The sequence below is a fragment of the Saimiri boliviensis genome, chromosome 1 (assembly GCF_048565385.1).
Source record: "Saimiri boliviensis isolate mSaiBol1 chromosome 1, mSaiBol1.pri, whole genome shotgun sequence".
NCBI classification, from domain to species: Eukaryota; Metazoa; Chordata; class Mammalia; order Primates; family Cebidae; genus Saimiri; species Saimiri boliviensis.
The window spans coordinates 127,941,224-127,960,834 of NC_133449.1; the positions used below are offsets into that span (position 1 = coordinate 127,941,224).

General features: G+C 41.9%; 1 pseudogene; it reads right to left on the reverse strand.

Annotated features, from left to right (window-relative positions):
- Positions 1-2,342: 2,342 nt before the first annotated feature.
- On the reverse strand, positions 2,343-2,844 carry LOC101037873 (mitochondrial inner membrane protease subunit 1 pseudogene; annotated as a pseudogene).
- Positions 2,845-19,611: the final 16,767 nt, after the last annotated feature.

Genomic DNA, 19,611 nt, shown 5'->3' on the forward strand with positions numbered 1-19,611 from the left:
ATAAATAAAATATGCAAAATATCCGATGAAGAGCAATGGAGAAAGTAGGTGGGATGGGAGAGGGGTCTTGAGATTTTGAATAGGAGTATTCAGGAAATGCCTTTTAAGAAAGTTATAGATGAGCAAAGATGTGAAGGAAGTGGAGGAGGAAGACACACTGCTACACAGTGGGAAAAGCAGGTGTGAAGGCCCGGAGTCACAAGTGTGCCTGGCCGTGTGAGGATTAACAAGAAAGCTAGTCAATGGGGCAAGGACAGCAGAAGCAGACAGCCGAACCATTTTGGAGGCGATTGCAATGACCCAGGCTGGACATGTGGATGACTTGCACAAAAGGGTAGTGATGGAGTTGGCAAGAAGTGATGGGAGTCTGTATTTATTTTGAAGGTAGAATAGGTGAGATTTGCCACAGGAGGGGATGTGGGTTATAAAAGAAATAGAGGCAGGAAAATTGCTTGAACCCAGGAGGCGAAGGTTACAGTGAGCCAAGATTGCACCACTGCACTCCAGCCTGGGAAACAAAAACTCCATCAGAAAGCAAGGAAGGAAGAAGGAAGGAAGGAAGGAAAAAAGGGAGGGATGGAGGGAGGGATGGAGAGAGGGGTCCAAGATGACTCTAAGGTTTTAGGCCTCAGTTATTTGAAGGTTAGCAAGGTCTTTGGCAAAGCATTTTAAATTGGAGAAGGCCATGACTCTTACAGCATAGTAACACTCTCAGGGTTAGGGTTGTGGAAGAGGGACAGGTTGAAACCCAATTCTGGGGATGAATTCCCACCTTCTTCACCTATAGGCGCCAAAGACATCCCAACAATCCAATTCCATCTCATCCTATCCCCATTTTTCAATGGTCATTGATTTTTAAAAAAATACTTAGTACAATTTATAATTAGGTATATATAATTTACATCCAACTAAATGCAGAAGTGTTAAATCCCTAATGCAAAGAACTTTAACATTCATATACACCTGTGACGCCACTACCTGATACCAGATGTAAAATACTGCCTTAATCACAGAAAGTTCCTTCCTGCTCCATGGAATCACACTGTGTGCACGCTCCTGTGTCTGGCTTATCAGCCTTGACTTAATGATTTTGAGAATCATTCCTATTGTTGCATGTATGAGTAGTCCTTTCCTGTCACTGCCGAGTAGTATTCCGTGTTTGAATAAATCACAGTCTGCCTGTCCTTTCATCTATCCATAGGCATTTGGGCTATTTTCTGTTTGGGTCCATTATAAATGTAGCTGCTATAAACATTTGTGCACAGCCATTTCGATGACATGTTTCCATTTCTCTCGGGAAAATACCTAGGAGTCGAAATGCCAGTTCACGTTTTAAGTACACATTTAGCTTTGTAACAAAGTTCCGAATAGTTTTCCAAACTGCTTAAACCATTTTCCACTCCCACCAGCAATGTATATGTTGCTGTACCTTCTCTCCAAGGTTTAGTGCTGCCAGTCGCTCTTGTGAATGGGTGGTAGTATCTTACTGTGGCTTTAATGTGTGTTTCTAATTTGCAATGAGCATTTTGACTACTATAATAACATTGAGTACTTTTCATATGTCTATTTGTCATCCATATACCTTCTTTAGTGAAATGTTTGTTCAAATATTTTCCCAATGTGTTAACTGGGTTTTCTTTTTATTATTGATTTATATAACAATTTGATATACTTTGAAGATGAGTCTCTTGTCAAATATATGTACTGTGAATATTTTATCTGTCTGGGGATTATCTGTACATTCTTTTTAATTAACATTTATTTTGAAGTAATTTAAGACTTCCAGAAAGAGAAAGTAAAATAAGACTTGCAAAAATAATCCAAATAATTTCGAAATATCTTTCAGTTGGAACCCATAAATGCTAACATTTTACCACGTTGGCTTTGTCAGTTTCATTGTTTCTGTCTTTCATAGACACACACACACACACACACACACACACACACACACACACCAATGTTTTTCTGAACCGTTTGAGACTAAGTGACAGAGATGATGTTCCTTTATCTCGAATACTTCGAGTATTTTCTCGAAATGAGGACATTCTCTTACTGAGCCATAGTCCAATGATCAAAATCAGTGCATTAATATGAATATATTATCTAATCTGCAGACCTTGTTCAAAATTCATCAACTGTCCCCCAGTGTCCTTTTTAGAAAAACAATTGCTAAGGCCAAGGATCCAAACCAAGCCCACCCATTGCATTTAGTTTTTATTTATCTTTAGTCCCTTTTTTTTTTTTGAATAGCAAATAGTGTATTGGTAAGTACATGGTTTCAATGGGAGTAATAAATTCACATGAACAGGAGACAATAATCAAGTCAAAAGAATAAATGCTTACTAATTATCAGAAAATCTGTGGCCATTGGGGCTGGCAGGTAAAAATCCAAAATCACTCAGAGGCCAAATCTTAAAGAAAATTCGTCCTCTTATTAGAATCCATACAGAATAGGTCCACAGTACCTGGAATCTGTAGAATTCTGTAGATTACCACCTTCTAACCAAATATGACCCACTGGCACATAACTATGGCTTTTAAATAAATTTGATGGTCCCATAGTGAGGATTTTGTCTCTTTCCAAACCAATTACTCTTTTACAAATATTTGATTTTGGATCACTTGGGCTTTTTGCAATCACAGTGTCACCTCTTTGGATACCATAAAAATGTCAACTAAGGCTTTCTGCAAAGACAATATTTGAATTTTGAATTGTAGGCTCCATTGATGGTCCAGAACAATGATAACACCACCAACATATTCAAAAGCACAATGAGCTATACAGCCATACTGAATAATATAGCCAACAAGTTGAAATGTTTTCCCTAGAACACCGAGAAGCATAGTTCTATGTAGACTCTGCCACCATTGGCCATAGGTCTATTCTATAATTCACTCAATTTTTAGGGAAGTCGCAGGGCTTCCAGAAAAAAAAAATGAAGTTTGTCTCAAAGCATATGTGGGTGATCCATTTAATCTGGAACAGTTTGTCAGTCAACCAGTCAATCAGTCTATCCATCCATCCATCCATCCTTCCATCCATCCATCTATTCATCCATTCATCTATCCATCAATTACTTATTGTCTTTCACAACTTTGACACTTTTGAGGATTACATAGCATTTATTTTGTAGACTATTCTGTTCATTTTCTTTATGGTATATTTTGATGAGAAGAAATTTTTATTTCAATTAAGTGTAATTCATTGGGAGTTTTTTATGGTTAGTGCATTTTGTGTCCTATGTAAGAGAATTCTGCCACTCTAAACTCCTGAAAAGGTTCTGGATTTTTGTGTCTACAGTGTCAGGTTCTACTTTTATACTTAGGTCTATCTATCATGCATTTTCAATTAATTTTTTATGTGGAGTGAGACATAGATTGAGATTCATCTTTATTTATCATATCCAGTTGTTTCAGCACCATTTCTTAAAGATGAACTTTCTTTCCCCACTGAATTGCCTTTGTATCTTTATCAAAAATAATTTGGCCACATATACATGGATCTTTTTCTGAAATTTCCATTTTGTTACACTAAACTGTTCCTTATGCCAATACCACACTGTTTTGAGTATATAGCTTTATCATTAGTTTTGAGATCAGGTAGTGTAAATCTTTCAATTTTGTTATTTTTCAGACTTGTTTTGTCTAATGTAGATCTTTAGGATTTCTGTAAAATTTTAGAATACAATTTCCTTCTTTAAAAAGCCTGTTGAAGTTTTAATTAGGATTGTATAGAATCAACAGATCAATTTTGGAGAAAAATATTTTTAAATTATTGAGATTTTATAAACATATGTCATAACATGACAAATCTTTCCATTTATTTAGGTCTTCTTTAATTTCTCTTAGCAGTGTTTCACAAGTCTTGCACATGTCAATTTCAGTCCTAAGTAATTGATGTATTTAATGCTATTGTAAATGATATTTTAAAATTTTCATTTTCTACTGTTTGTTGTTAGAACATAGTACAATTGAGTTTTGTATGTTAACTTCGTGTACTACAGTATTGTTAAATCAATTTCTAGTTTCATTTTTTTGTAGATTACATAGGATTTTCTACATACACAATCATGCTATCTGTGAATCATGATAGTCATCTTTTTGTCAGCATTATACCATTTTGGGTTTTTTTGTTGGTTTGTTTTCTTTATTTCTATATTGCACTGGCAAGGACTTTCAGTAAAATGTTGACTAGAAGTATTGAAAGTGAACATCCTTACCTTATTCTGATTTCGGTCTCCAAATGAGGCATGATGTTAACTGCAAGCTTTTCTTTTTTTTCTTTTTTTTTTTTTTTTCTGAGGTGGAGTTTCACTCTTGTTGCCCAGGCTGGAGTGCAATGGACTGTCTCAGCTCACTGCAACCTCTGCCTCCTGGGTTAAGCGATTCTCCTGCCTCAGGCTCCTGAGTAGCTGGGATTACAGGTGCCCACCACTACGCCCAGCTAACTTTTTGTATTTTTAGTAGAGACAGGGTTTTGCCATATTGGCCAGGCTGATCTTGAACTCCTGACCTCAGGTGATCCGTCCACCTTGGCCTCCCAAAGTGCTGGGATTACAGGCATGAGCCACTGCACCAGGCCAACTGCAAGATTTTCTTACACTTTTCTAAGATGACTTTTATCAAGCTGAGAACATTCCATTCTGTTCTTAATTTTCTGTTCATTGTTGTTTTAACATGAATGGGTAGTGCACTTTGTGACAGAAACTATATGGTCTGGAATACTAAAATATGTACACTCTGGCCCTTTAAGAAAAGGTTTCCAACCCCCTCTAAATAAGAATGTAAAGGATACTTCAGCATGTAGCATGTATATCAGTTTGGGTCTAATCAAGAGACAGAAGTCACACAGTGACCATAAACAGAAGGTGACTATAAAGGAGAAGGTTAATATGAAAATCATTAAACTATGATAAAAGGGAAGTATAAGATGTAAGAGAACCCTTCATGGCACCGTAGGGCTGAAGGAGAGCACCTAAAGAAGGATGAACTTGGAATTGGGGACCCCATCCCCAAAGCTAGCATTCAGACCTTGTTAGAGCAAGTATAGTTGCAGCCCAGTGGTTGGCAGAGAAGTTTGCTGGTTTGCACAGGCCAGAGCTGGTCTGCAGTTACTGAGTGAGTAGGAAGCAGGTCTCTCCTGGAGTGCAGGTGGGTTTGAGTAAGCCACAGCCAGTGGTCAGCACATAGGTGTGCAGAGAAAATGGGAGCGCTTGTGTGAATAGGAGCCCTGTAGATGTGGTGTTTGTGATAGAAGGGCTGTAGCACCAGAAGGTCACAGCAGGCAAACCTGGGAGAAGTGGGCATACAGAAGCAGAGGGATTTGGAGCATCAGTGCAGGCGGGAGGGCTGTGGCATGCAGGATCCATGCTGCAAAAGCTGCAGAAAGATGACCACCAGGCCAGGCTGGAGCTGGGAGGTCATGAAGGGACCATGTGTGCCAGGCATGTGGCCAAGGCAGAGCACTACCAGACATTCTCCCACCCGTGTCATCTACCAATGTTGCAGTCACCGGAAACCACAAGGGGGCCCCTTCCTGCTCCAGGGCCACTCCAGCATCCTCTGCTGAGGAAGTTTGACATCATCCTTACTGTAATACTCAAAGAAATTCTGCCCATTGTTGCTGAGCAGGTATTTAAGATACATTCGGAACTGGGAGACAATGAATTGATAAGTGATGTTGTATGGTTGAGGAATGAGGTTTCCTAAGAAATCAAGTATTCCACACGTCCAATATTCTTTTAGAAGATTCTGGAATGAAAGCGAAAAGCAGATTCATTTTTTAATAGATGACAAACCTGATTCCTATGTTAAATTTACCTTTGTTCAAAGTTAAAGAAATTTCAAGTGAAAATTTCTAGACTATTTGTCAAAATAAACCCAACTGTATAAAGAGTATTAAATTGTATCAAGAATGAAAATATATAAGACCATCAAAAAGAGAGTAGTCATTATATACATAGTGGAATTATGCATTTCTTGGCTTTCAAATATTTACAAGTCTCTAGAATAAATATTATTAAAACTCAAAAAAAAAGGTGAGCAGGCTAAAGAAAATATTTTCATAATATAAACCAGGAAAAAGCCTCTGTCGGTATCATGCAAAAAGCTCATGAAAACTGAAAGAGAAAACATCAAAACTTTAATGTAAATGGGCAAAGGACATGAATAGGTGATTCACAAAGAGGACACACAAGTAATAAATATACATAAGAAAATTGTCAACTTTACTACCTCTTGTTAAGATGCAAATTAAAGCTGTAACGGGATACTGTTTATGCATTAAATTTGGAAAAACAAAATAGAACGCTGGTAAAAATAAAATATGGTAGAACTGATAAATGGTTGATGGCAATACAAATTGTTTAAACTTCTCTTGAATTCAGATATTCATATCCCTAGAGTAATCCTACTTCTGAGACTATAACCAAAGGAAATAATTACAAAAAATAGAAGTTTTGAGGCATGTGTTTACAGTAGCCATTTTTAAAAGTGAAAAAGTGGGAACTAATTTAAATGTATATTAAAAAGGTCAACAATGGCATAGATCACCCTGTTAATTATGTAATTCATTTTGCCAGGATCATGGCCAGTGACAGATGATTTGACCATGACCAAAAATCACTGGAAATTAATGCAACACAATAGCTATTTCTCAAGCTATAAAGCCAAATTAAAAGCAGAATAAGAAAATTATATATTTACATCACTGTTAATATCCCTATGAACAAGAATATGTGTATATGAATGAAAACTAGAAAGTTATACCATTTATTTATTAGATTGACTTTCTCATTTTTATTTTTGACAGGGTCTTGCTCTGTCACCCAGGCTGGAGTACTGTGTCATGATCATGGTTCACTGCAGCCTTGACTTCCTGGGCTCAAGCAATCCTCCCACCTCAGCCTCCCAAGTTTCTGGGGAATACAAGTACACCACCATGCCTACATAATTTTTTTTTAATTCTTTTTTTTGTAGAGAAGGTATTTCCCTATGTTGCCCAGGCTGGTTCTCAAACTCCTGCACTCAAGTAATCCTCCTGCCTCAGTTTCCCAAAGTGCTGAGATTACAGGCATGAGTGACCATACCCAGCCGGTTTTTAAAGTTACATTATTACTAATATAGTGGTGCCTGTAAATTTTTTTAATTATGGCAATCAAAATGAAAATAATCCAGGTACATTGACAGAGAGGAGCTGAGCAAGTCTCACCTCTCTTCTACATGATGTATTTCTATTAAGTCAGGCTTATTTCTCATTAGCTTTTTGCCAGTTTTTGTGAAGACACATCACCCTGAGGCTTCACATCCTGCCGAGCAGGGTCGGGTAAGCCACGTCTCTTCTTCCTGGACTTGCGGGGACTAACTTTTTGGATACTGATACAGAACATTCGTTCCTGTTACGTCTTTTCTTGGCCTGTATATTTAGTGCATCACTGAAGGCTCTCAAGATTTTTTTTGGATTCTGATTTACACTCCTTACTCACCATATATTCTGAGTACATGTTAGCTATACATTCTATAATTCTATATCCATAGGAAAATATGCAGGACACTCCGTATGTTCACTCAAGGCTGTGATAATGATGTTGACCTGAGCAGTACTGAGTCCCAGAGCATGTCATATCTATTAGCAAGCACTTTGATGCCATTCACATCACAATCCAAAAAATAAAAATAAAAGCCTTGCATCCAGCACACTTGGGCCATCTTAGCAATTAGCAAAGGTGATTGTCCTTCTTTTGCGAGTGGAAAATGAAGGCTTTAGGCCTAAACAAAAGCTCAAGTGATTTCCCTGGGCCAAGAACAGGCTCAGTTGTAACAGGGACCAAGCTTACCCTCAGTATTTAAGGTCTCATCTGTGCGCTTTCCCCCTGATATCACCCACCTCCTGCTATGACATCCATCCCATGGCACGCTCACTGGCCTGTAGGATCCTCAAATGTGCTCCTCAATCTTTCCTACCAGAACTTTTATTTGATTCTTTATCCACACTCTATCTCTTGTAGCTATTTGCATTTTGAAAGAGATCAAAGTTTGAAAATAGAGAGATGACATTCCAGTGGTAGGACTTCAGGCATTGACGGTCAGACAGTAGAAATTTGGAGAGTGGGAGGGCTGGTACTGGGGTCTTATGGGCAGCCCCTACCTAGCCACTGTTTGCAAAGCTGACCCAAAAGAGACAGGGAGTCCCAGGGGACAAGAGAGATTAAATCCTATGGTCCACAGTCCTCCTCGGGCTCTTAATGGTTTTTGGTTAGAATTTTTAACTCTGCACATCTTGTTCATTAATTTAATTTAATTTCCTTCTATTCTTCCAACTGCCAGGTGGGTGAGAGAATAGATGCCATCATCTTCACTGCCTGAGAAGAAAGCAGGCAGAATGGGCTTTAAAGACTGAAAACAACTGCTTTTCCCCAGCTTGGGACCCTCTTGCCCTGCAACTTTATCCTGACTGACAGAATTCCTTCAGGGAAAACGGATGCATCCTTGCTTCTCATGTAAACCTTGCCTGTCTCCTCATAAATATTTTATTTCCCAAAAGCCATTTCTACAAATTGCCTTATCATTTGCCAAGGATCTAGACCATCTGCCAAAGCAAGTTCACACAACCCTCCTCGCTGATAACTGGGTTTATCTGTTTGCATTTCTGTGTATCATCTGTTAGTCTGGCTTATCTGCTTATCAGATTGTGTGTTCTTTAACACGCTGGACACCATATGGCCCCCGGCAGAAATGGCAGTCCTGCTGCCTACCTGTGGGCACTATTTATGTGCCTTGCAACTCTGACTATAAAATAAGCAGATCCCAACAAATTGTTTGTTTACACAGTGAAACGGAATGAACTATAGCTACAAGCAACATCTCCGAATCTTACTAACCTAATATTAATTGACAAAAGCAAATCCGAGGAGACATCACATTGTTTCTAAATTTCAAAAACAATTAAAACAAAATGTCATTGAGGAGTCCCCCGAGCCACACAGGTACACGCTTATGCTCAAACTCAATCCTTCTGGGCCTCACTCGTATTTTCCTTTCATGTCCTGGCATCCAAATTCACAGGTGGATAGAATTGGTCTCATCAGGTTCCCTGGCTCCAGACTTCCTCAGCTCCTGGGTGCCACTCTTCCCCACAGACCCCTCCCCACTTCCTTAGTGTTCTGGCTGAGGCTGAAGCAACTTGGCATTCACCTGGTCACCACTCCCTTCCTCCCACTCTCACCTGCTCTGTCAGAAAGAGGAAATGGTGCCTTCTCCATAGCTCCCTTTTTCCTGTGGTCTCCCTATTCTGGCAAAAGACTTTGGGTTTCTCAGGATTATTCTTCTGGGTCTCTTAGTGCCATGGGCTTTTAGAACATCCCACTAATTTGTTCAGATGTTGCTGTATCCTGCATCTTCACAAAAACTTGCTGTCTCTTCCACACTTGATCATGCCTCAGTCAAAGCTTGAGCTGTAATCAGAAAGGTCTCCAGAGGCCACTGCACTGAGTGAGCCTTGGGCCAAATTTGGACCCTCCATCCTGGCAGCGTAGGATCTTGCAGATCAATGCCTTTTGCAGGCAAATTAACAGATACATCCCCTTCAGTCTCTTTTCTATTCATTTCCAGTCTCCGTTCATCTGTTTCCACCTTTCAGACACCCAAAGTTCTTCAATAATAACTATTGCCACAGACATCATTTCCTAAGGACCAACTGTGTGCCCATTTTTGTGCTAAACACTCTCTCATTTCATCAGACTCGGGGTACTTCTCCATTTCATGATTAATTCTGTAAGGTCTTGTTTTCCTTTTCAAATCTTAGGAATGGCGTGCATTTCAGAAACAAGTCCAAAGGGATTTTTCATTTTTCAGGATGATGCCTTAAAATGATCTCATGATCACTACTATTTTCTCCAAAATAAGGATTTAAGATTTTTTGAAGCTCTGAAAATGATTATCTTCGATTTCCAGACAACAGAAGATAATCGTCTGTTTCCAGTCTTCCCTGAGGACAAGCCAGCAGGAAACAGCTTTAACTTGTTGCATAAATTAATGGGATTAGAAGAAATAAAGCATTTCCTGACAATGAGGACTATAAAAAAATTGCACATAATAACTGAGGCACATGTAGATTCCCTGGAATAAGGATACTGAGGTCCTGGATGAGGCAAAGTCTCATCGATTATATTTTCTCTTGTGTTGGATTAATTTCATATTCCTTTCAGAAGCCCAAATAATGAAACAAGAATTCTCCTCTCCTCCAACTTCTGTTGTTTCAACTTCCTTTTGTTGATTCACCACTTCCACTTATTTGCTCTTCCGCTACCAGAACCCCTTGAATCTGAACAACTAAACCTGACTTTTCTTTGGGGGAAAATTAGTCTAAGTTTTATTTCACCTCTTTAAGACATGTATGGTGTGAGCCATTCTGATTCTTTATATCTTCAGTGAAGAGTATACACTTCATCTCTCCCTTCAAGTACAGCATGAACTCGATAAACTTAAGCCTTCTAAAGATAATGTCTTCAGTGAACAGGCAATTTGATAAGTATGCTAGGAAATGCCATGAACTCCAAGTCCTCAGAGAAGCTCTGGTTAGCTGGCTTTTGTGGATTTTCTTCCCATGAGGATATCAGTCATGAAAACCTGGAACCCAAGAGGCTGTCTGAGACTTGTCCCAGGTAAGGAAGCTTGGATTCCTCCCGGGACCTGCTCCTGCGATCCATAACCAGAGAGTGCAGCTCCCAGTGAGGGAGAGGCGGTATTCGGTCTTCATCCTTCATGGAGAAGTGTGTTCTTGGACGTAAGCCTTCCTAAAGGAAAATGAGTTTTAGTAAATAAAGTTATTTTCTCCCAAAAGAGTTTAACTTCCTTGGGCTTCAATAGAAGATAATGATTACTAGATGGATTGGTGGGTTTTAATTTTTAGCTTAAGAAATCTGGTGTTACCTGATGTGATAGAAGGAAACAAAAACCCTGCAAGGAGGATACACATTGTCCCAAAGAGTTACTAACGTCTTCCCTAAGATAGTAAAAGAGTCCAAGGGGGTGTGTGTGTGTGTGTGTGTCCATCTTTAAACTTCAAACTCCCAAATCTCTGCTGCGTACTCATCCAGTGTGGAGTGGATTATTACACTACCAGCAAAACATCCCAGGAAGGAGCCCGAAATGGCCGTCTGCAGTTAGGAGAGAACCCAGAATGGAAGGACGGACTTGTTTCCTTTTTGCCCCTGACTCTCCCCCTCTTCCCTGGAGGGCTGGGGATGTGAACGAGTGACTTCTGCCTCTTTCGGACCGCCTTTGAGGCTCCGTAACCTCACCTGACTTTCGCACGGAGAGGGAGGCCACAGTCTCCTTCCGTCGTCCCCAGCACAGTCCTGGGCAGGGAGCGCGGGGGAGGGAGCGAGCGGAGCTGCGCCCAGGAGGCTGCGGGAGGAGGCGCGCCGCAGACCCCGGCGCGCCGCGGAGAAGCTCAAACTTTGGCGGGGGTAAGGCTTTTAGGGGTTTTTGAGCTGGGAGTTTTGGGGGACGCCGGGAGGTGTGCTGGAGGTGGAGACCCCAGACAGGAGGTGAATTAGAGAACCACACGTGGGGGAGCGAGGCGGCTGCGTGCAGGGACTGGCGGGCGGGCGGGCGGGCGCTGTCCGCAGCCCCTGATGCTGAAACCGGCCGCGGGCTGGAGAGAAAGTGAAAAAGGGCCGGCGGCGGCCTCCGCTCCCACCCCCGGCGTCCACACCCCTCCAGTCCAGTTCAAATGACAGGAAACCGTCCCCCGCTCTCCCCAGGCCGATCGCACCCCCTTTTACTCACGTCCCGCAGCCCGCTGAACCGTCGGGGCGGAGGCAGAAGGAGTAGAGCTGGCTCCCGCTGGGGACCGGCAGGGCGCCCAGCCGCGACCCCACCTCATGACATCTCCTCCGGCCACGCTACCCGCGGAGGCGGCGCCCCGGGCCTCCAGGACTGCCAGCCCGGGAAGGACCCTCTCCCCTCCAAGTCGGGGACGGGCGTCGCGTCTCCCCGAGACCGCGTCACGCCAGGGGAAGTTGAGTCAGTGGCCTGGAGGGAGCAGGGCCCGGGAGGGCAGCGACGTAGAACTGGCCCCCAACCCAGAGGACTATTCAGCCTTGGGGAGTCAAAGAGACTAGTTGGCTGAGGAGGAGGCGAGAATTAAAATTCTTGGAGGAGTGCGCGGTTACTTTTTTTAATGATAAAATCACAGCCGGGATCTCGGACGCCCGGGGCTTAGTGTCTTTGATGGAGGAGAAGGCGCGGCGGGCTCTCTGATCCTCTGCAATCCCCTAACTGGATAAAGGCGCCAGGCTCCCCGCCCTCAGGCTTTTCTCCTCCGCTCAGCCCCCTGCCCCTCCTGTCGCCCATAGGGGGCTGGGCCCGAAGGCCCTCACACTCCCTCAAGCCCGGGTCGGGTGATTCACTATATTGCTGTGTGGGCACGGGGTCCAATTTACAGCGTGCGTTCACATACCCCCAAGTGAGAATTCATGGGGGACGCGGGTGGTTGGGCCGGGAGAGGAGAGATGGTCACTCGTGCGTTCTACCCACAAACTGGGTCTTCTACGCCAAACTCCCAGTTGTAGGAAGGTTGGCCAGGTCGGAGGACCCAAATGGGATTTCACTGAGCTAGTGGGAGCTTCTTTCGGTTCTTTGGGGTAAAGGGGAGCACAGGAACTCCCCCTGCTTCGCACCAAGGCCCAGACACCTGCACTTCCTCTTCAGCCTCCGTTTGGCCACAGAGGGGTGCTTTCCCCGGTGCAGATGCCGGGAGGGGAGGTGCGGTGGCTCTTGAGGTGACTGGCTGGTCGGGCGCAGGATCTTAATCACTTTAGCTGGGACTTTGGTCGTGACTACGTGTGCCCTTGCCTTTGATGCTCCTGTCTCTATGTCTTTTCTGTCCTCATTCAATACCTGCTAGCGGTGGCTGCTTCTGGTTGAGACTGCCATGGTGACCAGTCTCTAGTCGCCATGATACCCAGAAGGTAAACAGTTGGAAGCTACTCGGGCTCTTCTCCAGCTCTGGCAGCTAGTTTCCTGAGGGAATGGGGCCGGGACAGCAGTGATCAGGTTCCAGAACCCTTTTTCGTCCCCAGCTTCCCCTGCCTCCCCACTTCCCAGAGTCCTGCTTACCTGAAACCCCTGCTAATCTCCCACCAACCACTGGTGCCTCAAAGTTAAAATGGGCTTTGCTTTTATTTTCTGTCTCCCAGTTACATACACTTAGGCCAGTGGTAAACAGTTTCCCCTCTGACCTAATGTATTTTGGTAACACTCTGACTGTTCCTGAGTGCAGAGGACAAGGCTGAGTCAGGTGGGAGAAACAGAATTTCAAACAGACACAGTCCCTGCCCTCTGGGACCTCACAGTGTAGTGTGGCAGACAAATCCTTGTGCAGCCTACCAGGTGGCCTGTGCTCTGGGTGTGAACAGAGCCCTGAGAGTAGAGAAAGGTGGGAGTGACTGACTCCTGATCAGCGAGGGCCTCCTGGTGAGGTTATGTTGCAGTTGGAACTTGAAATCAACTGGCCAGGAAGAGAGGAAATCTCTCTAGGCAGAAGCAAGGATGTGTGGATTACTCAGGAGAGGGTAGGCCTGCTATGGTGATGTATAGACGTGAAACATCTCTCTGGCTTTACCCTTTGCTTATGCAATGTCTGAGGTTGTGAGTTTTGGGGAGTCCTGCATCATGGGGGGAGTCCACTGGCCAGAACCTGTCACTCAGCCTCTACCTGGCCTAGAAGGGAGGCTGGAAAATGTAAGAGTCACAGGATGAGCTTTGGTGAGTACTGTCCCTGCCAGTAGGTGGGGGCAAAAAAAAAATGTATGACACGCATAAGGAAAGGGTGAGTAATTTGGCTTAGATGAGCATCCAGTTTAGGCTGACTTGATCCAGATTATGAAAAGTCTTGACCATCAGGCTAGGAAATGGAGACTGTGTGCTGGAGAAAATAGGCACCGCTTAAAGCTTCTGAGAAGAGTGACATGATTAGAACTACCTTTCAGAAAGATTCTGGGATCACTATGGAAGGTTCATTCATTTACACATTTATTCATTCTACACTCATTGAGCACCTCCTTAGGGCCAGGGACTGGATGGATTGTAAGAGTGAGAGGCTGAAGAAGAAAGATGAGCAAAGATAATTATTTCAGCCATCTTGGGGACAGAGAAAGACCTGGACAAAGAGAGGAACAGAGCTCAAAGAGGCCAGGGGCTACCTCTGTTCTGGTTCGACACTTATACACTTGCTGTCTAGCAGAGACCCTGGCACGGGATGAATGCTCAGTCCATTTCTGAATTAGTAAATAGAAGAGTTAGAGGGGACAAGGAAGAGAGATAGCTGTTGCTGTGACTGGCGAGACTTGATGATGCTGAATCTGAGGCAGTAAGAGAGAGGGAAGAATAGATGCTCATTTCACCAGGTGGTCAGTTGGCTCTGGGTGTTGCTCATGGCATTAACCAAGACAGTACTGCAGGGAGAAAGAGCATGCTTGACAGTAGTTGGGGGAGAGACTGATTCCATCCAGAACAGTTTTGCTCCAAGGAAAACTCTTCCCTGAATTTGCTGCACCCCTCACTCGACCTGTACCCCAGAACTCATCTAATCCCCAGAGTGCTTCTTTTGTCCTCCTTTGCAGGATTCATACATTTCTTCTTAAATTATAATAATGAGTGTAAGGGGTAAAGTTAAACTGGCTTCTGCCCCCCAGCTCTGCCACTGGGTGACTTTGAACCAAGATATTTAATCATTCTGAGTCTCAGCTTCTTGGTGTGTACATTGGAAGTAGTAATACTTATAATACCTGCCTCATCGAGTTGTTGGAGGAATTAAATGAAGTAATTAAAGTGAATTCCTCAGCTATCGTAAGTGCTCAAAGTTAGATATGAACATCTTATTACTTCCTAATAAAATAAAAGCAATGTATTACTTTTATAATCACACCATAAAAGTTAATTAAGAAAAAAAAAACAACTTTACCTCCTATGCTTGCAGTTAGGTTTGGAGCATCTATGGGGCTGGCTATAGAGAGCTCTGGTTCCCCAGCTCTGGTAAGGTCTGAAAAGCACTTTCATCCTGTTGCAATCTCAACCTGAACAGCTGAATCTTATTATAAAGCAGAAATTTCAAAACTGAGCACACTCAGAGCTGAGGAACTCAGAATTCCATTAATTTTGAATCATCTCTACAGAGACCAGGACAGTTTCTAGGGATGAGACAAGCCCCTGCCTCTTGGTTAAGTAACGTAATTGATCATCTTGATCCCATTTCAGTGCATTTTCTTTTGCCACAGATTTCTTCCTGTTCTTGAGAACAATGTTAACTTTCTCCTCAGACAGGAATTGAAAATTTGCAGCTGACATTTGGAAGGTTCCATTTTCTCATGTTATAAAAATGCCAGAAATCAGAGAGAAAGAACTCTACCTTCCAGCCATGAGTTTTCTTTGGGAAATAAGACTCAACTCTCCTAAGTCAGACTCATTATCTCCATCCTGGTGCAGGAACATTGATGGGTTTGGGGCAGCTTCCATAGAGAGGGGGGAATTGGATTCTGACCCTCATCTCCCCTCATCACCTTGGAGCTCAACCCTGAGCACAGCTGGATACACCCTTGTTGTCTAAGACTTGAGCTGCCTTTTGGGGACATTTCTTGGGCAGGTGGAGAAAGCTTTAATACTTACTGGTCCCAGAGTTGGCCTTGTTTCTTGAGAGGCAAGAGATTAAAAGCTTTTAACCTCTACAATTAGATTGCTGTTGAAGTCCTGGCTGTATTAACTGTGTGCCTCAGTTTGTTCCTCTGTAAAATTGGGATAATGTGGTTTGGCTGTGTCACCACCCAAATCTCTTCTTGAATTCCCACGTGTTGTGGGCAGGACCCAGTGGGAGATAATTGAATCATGGGGACAGGCCTTTCTCATGCTGTTTTCTTGATGGTGAATGAATCTCACAAGATCCGATGGCTCTATAAGGGGGAGTTTCCCTGCACAAGCTCTCTCTCTTTGCTGCTGCCATCCATGTAAGACGTGACTTGCTCTTCCTTCCACCATGATTGTGAGGCCTTCCCAGCCATGTGGAACTGTAAGTTAATTAAACTTCTTTCTTTTGTAAATTACCCAGTTTCAGGTATGTCTTTATCAGCAGCATGAAAACAGATTAATACAGGGGATAAGAATAATACTTACCTCATAGGGTTATTGAAAAGATTAAATGAGTTGATACTTGTAAAAAGCTATAGAGCAGTGACTGGTATAATGTAAGCCCTCCAAAATGTTATCATCATTATTATTAATGTCATATTATGGCATTTCTCCCCATTTCGTGAGTTCCTTGTAGCTGATATTGTGAGTTTTGCATTTTAAAAAGTGTTTTGATTTTAGATTTAAGATTATTTCTTTTTTGATATAAATTTCATGCCACAAATGTCACCCATTTAAAGTGTGCATTTCACTGGTTTTTAGTATATTCATAGTTATGCAATCATCACCACATTATAATCTTAGAACTTTTCAACACCCTCGAAAGAGACCCCGTGTCCATTAGCAGTCATTCCTTTTTCTCATTCTCAGCACTCCTACCCCAGGCAACCTCTACTCTACTTTCTGTCTGTATGGATTTGCCTATTCTTGACATTTCATGTACATGAAATTATGTAATATGTGGTTCTTTTTGTCTGGCTTCTTCTACTTAGCACAATATTTTCAGGGTTCACCCAACTGTAGTATGTATCACTGTTTTATTCATTTCTATTGCCAAATAAGATTCCATCTGAATAACACTCAGTTATGTAGACATACCACATTTTGTTTATCCATTTAATCAGTGGATAGGCCCTAATAAATGGTTGTCATTTCCACTTTGGGCTATTGTAAATAATGCTGCTATGAACATTCATGTACAAGTTGTAGTGTGGACATGTTTTTATTTCTCTTAGCAGTGGAATTCCTGGGTCATATGGTAACTCATGTTTAACATTTTGAGGAATTGCTCAACTGTTCTCCAAAGTGGCTACATCATTTATATTCCCACCAGCAATGAATGAGGCTTCCAGCTTTTCCAAATCACACTGTAGAAAATGGTTAATTTTATGTATCAACTTGCCTGGGATACAGGGTGCCCAGATAAAACATTATTTCTGGGAGTGTCTGTGAGAGTTTCCAGATGAGATTAGTATTTGAATCTATGGACTGGATAAAGCAGATTGCCCTCCCCAATGTTGGTGGCCACTATTCAATCCATTGAGAGCCTGAGTAGGATAAAATATAGAGGAAAGGGAATTCACTCTTTGAACTGGGACGTCATCAGTTTCCTGCCCTCTACTGGCCCTCTGGTTCTCAGAACTGCACCACTGGCTTTTCTGGCCTCCAACTGACAGACAGCAGTTCATGGGCTTCTCGGCCTCTAATTCTTTATAACAAATCATATGTATATACAGTTGACTGTTGAGCAATGCAAGGATTAGGGGTGCTGATCCCTGACACAGTCAAAAATCCATGTATAACTCATCGGCTTCTTCAAAACTTATTTACTAGTAGCCTACTGTTGATCACAAGCCTTATCTATAACATAAATAGCTAATTAACATATATTTTATATGTTCTATGTATTATGGGCTGTATTCTAACAATAGAGCAAGCAAGAAAAAAAGGGGCTTTTCAATTTGTCACATATCTCCAAAAATTTTCCAATATATTTATTGAAAGAAAAACATGTAGAAGCGCACCTGTACAGTTCAAACCCATGCTGTTCAAGGATCAACTGTATATATATCCTATTGTTTCTGCTTCCATGGAGAACCCTAACTAATACACTCACTAACACTTTTTATGATAATATTAACATTATATAGTTTTTTCTTTCTGTTTTTGAAGCTCTGTAATATTTTTTATTTCCTCCACCTAGGTTTATATTCACACATAAAGTATGAGCGGATCCTCAAGCATAATATTTGCATTGTAGGGTTTTGTTATTTCATGGAACTTCTGGAATGGAAGGACCTTTTATAGCTATCCTAGTCAATGTTGAGTACAGTCATCCCTCAGTATCTGAGGGGCATTGGTTCCAGGACCTACCCACAATACCAAAATTTAACAGATGCTGAAATCCCTTATACAAAGTGGCATAGTATTTGTATTAGGTTAGTACAAAAGTAATTGCAGTTGTTGTCATTACCAATCTAATAAATAGACTACTGTATTAGTCCAGTCTTGGTTTTTAAAAATTTACTTGTTATACTTTAAGCTCTGGGGTACATGTGCAGATCATTCAGGTTTGTTACATAGGTATACACATGCCATGGTGGTGGTTTGCTGCATCTATCGCCCCATCATCTGCATTAGGTATTTCTCCTAATGCTATCCCTCCCCAACCCCCACCCCTTGCTATTCCTCCCATAGCTCCTCACCCCCCAGGCCCCAATGTGTGATGTTCCCCTCCTTGTACCCATGTGTTCTCATTGTTCAACACCCACTTGTGAGTGAGAACATGCGGTGTTTGGTTTTCTGTTCTTGTGTCAGTTTGCTGAGAATGATGGTTTCCAGTTTCATCCATGTCCCTGCAATGGACATGAATTCATCCTTTTTATGGCTACATAGTATTCCATGGTGTATACGTGTCACATTTTCTTTATCCAGTCTATCTTGATGGGCATTTGGGTTGGTTCCAAGTCTTTGCTATTGTGAACAGTGCCGCAATAAACATACGTGTGCATGTGTCTTTATCATAGAGTGATTTATAATCCCAGTAATGGGATTGCTGGGTCAAGTGGTATTTCTATTTCTAGGTCCTTAAGGAATCACCACACTGTCTTCCACAATGGTTGAATTAATTTGCATTCCCACCAATAGTGTAAAAGCATTCCTATTTCTCCACATTCTCTCCAGCATTTGTTGTCTCCTAATTTTTTAATGATGGCCATTCTAACTGGTGTGAAGTGGTATCTCAATGTGGTTTTGATTTGCATTTCTCTAATGACCAGTGATGATTAGCTTTTATCATCACTGGTCATTTGTTGGCTGCATAAATGTCTTCTTTTGAAAAGTGTCTGTTCATATCCATTGCCCATTTTTTGATTTTTTTTTTTCTTGTAAACTTGTTTCTTTGTAGATTCTAGATATTAGCCCTTTGTCAGATGGGTAGAATGCAAAAATTTTTTCCCATTCTGTTGGTTGCCGGTTCACTCTATTCATAGTTTGTTTTGCTGTGCAGAAGCTCTTAAGTTTAATTAGATCCCATTTGTCTATTTTGGCTTTTGCTGCCATTGCTTTTGGTGTTTTAGTCATGGAGTCCTTGCCCATGCCTATGTCCTGAATGGTATTGCACAGGTTTTCTTCTAGAGTTTTTATGGTGTTAGGCTTCATGTTTAAATCTTTAATCCATCTTAAGTTAATTTTTGTATAAGGTGTAAGGAAGGGATCCAGTTTCAACTTTCTGCATATGGCTAGCTAGTTTTCCCAACACCATTTATTAAATAGGAAATACTTTCCCCATTACTTGTTTTTGTCTGGGTTGTCAAAGATCAGATGATTGTAGTTGTGTGGCATTCTTTCTGAGGCCTTTCTTCTGTTCCATTGGTCTATATCTCTGTCTTAGTCCAGTCTTCTAATGCTATAAAGAAATACCTGTGA